Source organism: Sapajus apella, unplaced genomic scaffold (genome assembly GCF_009761245.1).
Source record: "Sapajus apella isolate SASKATOON/1434 unplaced genomic scaffold, GSC_monkey_1.0 scaffold24, whole genome shotgun sequence".
In the NCBI taxonomy this organism is placed as follows: Eukaryota; Metazoa; Chordata; class Mammalia; order Primates; family Cebidae; genus Sapajus; species Sapajus apella.
Window position 1 is genome coordinate 19097458 of NW_022436964.1, and position 4121 is coordinate 19101578.

General features: G+C 42.0%; 1 pseudogene; it reads left to right on the plus strand.

The window, feature by feature from the left end:
- The first annotated feature begins 464 nt into the window (after nt 1-464).
- LOC116559713 lies at nt 465-3884 on the plus strand (annotated as a pseudogene).
- The last annotated feature ends 237 nt before the right edge of the window (nt 3885-4121 follow it).

Consider the following 4121-nt stretch of genomic DNA (forward strand, 5'->3'; position numbering starts at 1 on the left):
TATAATGGGTGCCCTGTTCATGGCAGCTCTTATTATTCATATTTTATCAGCAGAATGTCTGCCATCCACAATGTGCTCTTCCGCGGTGGTCATCAGGCCATTAGGCTGTTCACAAGTATTTTATTTATTTTCCTGAAATATGTGGCATGCTAATTGCATTTCTCTACCACATTCAAATTATATGTGACCAAATGGCTTGCTTTGGCCAAAAAAAAATAAGAGCAAGAGATATTATTTCTGAGTAGAAGCATTTAGTTGCTGCTTCTCTCCTCCAGTCTTCCTTTTCTATGTTTTTGTGACTGTGGAGACAGATGTGAAGGTGGATCATCCATCAACCTAAGGCTGAGTACGTTGATGAGCAGAACCCCAGGCTGACCCCTGTTGGACATGTCGTATAAGTGAGAAATACACCTCTTGGGTAAGGCCAAAGAGATTTTGCAATTGTTTCTAATCCATCTTGATGAATGCATCGAGTTTCCAGGGAAGCGGAAACTTCTCTCATAATAGAGAGGTAACCTGAAATATTTATGTGTCTTGAATATTCATGTCCCCCAAAGTAATTTTCTCACTCTCCTACATAGTACTGGGTAATAATGCTGCTTAATATGTATCCAGTGCCACGACGTGCCAAGCATTTCTTCTGAGGATTTCATGCAAGCCGATGTATACATTTTAGTACCATGTCTGGCACATGGTAAATGTCCAAAATTATTCTAATCATCGCTGTCATCATTATTATGCATCATCTCCAGTCCTTCTGACAGCCCAATGAGGGAGGGAATATTATTATCTCCACTTGACAGAAGAGGAAGGCAAGGCACAAAGTCGTTAAGTAACATGCTCCAGGTCTCAGAGGCAGAAAATAATGCAGCAAGGGTTTGGCCCAAGTCTGAAACCAAACTTCTCGTCTTTTCCATACTGCTCCATTTACTGCCCATTAAGGACTATCAAATTCCATGTAATAGACTTTCCTGAACAATTCTGCTTCCCACTGGTGTGGCAGGTGCCCCAACCTCAGAATAGTGGCCCTGGTTCTACCACTTGCCGCTATGTAGACTAATCCATTGAGGGAGAGAAAAATTGGATTCCCTCAGGCTAATCCCTTCATGGAAATTAAAACTTGGCATTCAGAAAGAGGATTTATATTTTTCTACCAGCTTCAAGATTCACTACCAAAAGGGATTTCCCCCTCCTTCCTTCATTTTCTTCGAAATCTCTAGGTTGTCTGTCACTTATTTCTGTCTCATAAGTAGCATGAGATGAGGGGCCAGTGACAAGTTTTTCCTTTCCTGCTCATCCTCCTAGACCTGCAGAGTCTACACAGGGAGGTGGAAAGAGAGAACCCGAACACAGACAGACCTACCAACCAACCTCCACTCACCACATCTGCCTCCAGGCCATTTATTTCATTAAAGCACAGGATGCTCAAGAGAACTCAGGAAAAGGGACAATTTCATTTTGCCTACACTTTGGAAATTAAAATTATTTCCAAAAAATAATATGCTTTGTTCTTTGAGAAAGCTAAGGAGAGGAAAAAAGAGGTCAAAGGAGTAAGAGGTAAAAAAAAAAAAAAAAAAAAAAGAGAGAGAGGCAGAAAGGGAGAGCAGGAGAGAGAGATAACAGAAAGACACATAGCAGTCTTTAGAAAGACTAGCATACAGAAAGACATCCAGCACTTTGAGAGGCCAACACAGGAGGATTGCTTGAGCCCAGGAGTTTTAGACCAACCTGGGCAACATAGTGAGACCCTATCTCTACAAAAATTTTTCAAAAATTAGCCAGGTGTGGTGGCATGTACCTGTGGTCCTAGCGACTCAGGAGGCTGAGGCAGGAGGATTGCTTGAGTCCAGGAGATGGAAGTTGCATTGAACTTTGATTGAGCCACTACACTCCAGCCTGGGTAACAGAGTGTGACCCTGTCTAAAAAAAGAGAAAAACAAAAAATATATATATATATAAATGTGTGTGTGTGTGTGTGTGTGTGTATGTGGGGGAAGAGAAAGAGAACAGAATAATGATAAGATTGGTTCTGTGTCTTCATTATATCAGCAACCCTTTGATTTTTTTTTTTTTAATTTTAATTGGTACTACTTTGTCAATCGCCCGCATTTGGAGTGTTTTATGGAACCCCTTCCTTGTACTCCCTCTCATACCCCAGAAAAGCCTCTAACTCAATGGTTCCCACAAGTCTAGTTTATATCTGTGGTTCATCTTGAAATGACATGGGGTATTGGAAAGGAGAGACTTTTTAGTTCAGCTAACCTGTATACAAAATACAGTCCTAGCCCATTGTTTTCATTCAACTAATACTTATTGATAACCATATGTATGCCAAGCACTGTTCTAGGCACTGAGTTACAGTGAACAAAATTCCCTGCCTTCATAAAGCTTCCATTCTAGAGGAACAAACAGAAAGAAAGATATATAATATTTTAGTGGTAAGTACAATGGAGGAAAATAAGTCATAAGAGGAGGATAAGGATAAGGAGCACTAATACCGGAATGAGGCACAATTTTCAGTAAAATGATTGGGGTGGGCCTCACTGTGAAGGATGACACTGGAGCAAAGCCTTGTAGGAGGTGAACCCCGCGGGTTATCTGGGGGAAAAGCAAACACCAAGTGCAAATGTCCTGGAGTGAGAGCACTCCCAGCATGTGAGGGGGCCACTGAAGGAATGAGGAACAGTAAAGAGGAAGGTGTAACAGGTTGTAGGTCCTGATGCAGTTGAAGAGTTATTGAAGTTCAGACACTAGAGGGAGTGAACTGGAAAGAAAGATATCAAAAAGTGGGAGGTATGAAATTGACTTTATGAAATGACTGCCGTTCCCATGCATAATCTAGAGTCATGGCAGTGAATGTCTGAAGAAGGACAGAAGAAAAAATTACAGATGGTGAGAAGGTGAAGGGTATTGGAAGGCTCATTTATGTAGGTATTAAAGTATCTAAGAATTCGAGAAGAATGGTGTTGGAGTGTAATGGCCCAGTGGGTTCATTTTGCCCACTGTCCAGATAGAGACGATGTGTCAAGGTGGGGGAACCGCAACAGAGAAAGTTTAATACACATAGAGCCAGCTAAACAGATGACCAGAGTTTTATTATTACTAAGATTGCCTCCCTGAAAATTCAGAGGCTTGGGTTTTTTAAGGATAGTTTGGCAGGCAGGGGGCTAGGGGATGGGTGTTGCTGATTGATTGGGAATATAATCATAGGGGTGTAGAAAATGGCCCTTATGTGTTGAGTCTGCTTCTGGGTGGGGTGTAGCCAACTGGTCATCAGAAATGCAACAGCCTAAAAAGACATCTTAAAAGGCCAACCTCAGGTTCTACAGTGATGTTGTCACTGAAAAAAAGGTCTTGGTGAGGTGCCGCCATTTCTTTCTTTCTTTCTTTTTTTATAAAGATGGGGTTTCACCATGATGGCCAGGCTGGTCTTGAACTCCTGACCTCAGGTGATCCACCCACCTCAGCCTCCCAAAGTGCTAGGATTACAGGCATGAGCCACCGCGCCTGGCCAGGGTGCTGCCATTTCTTCCGTCCTTGGTCTCTGTGTCTTTCGCAGAGCTTCCAGCAGCACTGTGTTGGGCTAGAGCATCTGGAGGTTCACAACCTCTGCGGTCCATAGGTGCCACTATGAGGAGGGCCCTGGGAAGAATTTGCCATTTGCAGTTCAAAACAAGTGGCGGTTACTAGCCATGATGTATTTGTACTTTGGATCTGGATTTGCTACACCCTTGTTTATAGTAAGACACCAACTACTTAAAAAACAAGGATGTTTCAGCTCATCCATTTAACAGACATGAAGAGCATTTCAAGAGGTTCAGTCTCTGGAAAATGGATCAAACTCATATGGCATACTAGATATGTGTGTAAATAAACTTATGACATGAAAAAAATAATAATGTTGTCATTTATAGGAGTAATTGGGGAAGTGGCAAATCTTGTGACCCCCCCCCCCCAAGAACAATGGCTGGTTATTGGTTAACTATGCTTACATTTTAGCAGAATTCACACCCCTCTCATCCTCCTAACCTGGTGGACTTTCACTAGTTTTACGAAGGCAGTTTCGTTTTGGGAAGGACTATTATCATTTAAAGTATAAACTAAGCTTCTCCCAAAGATAT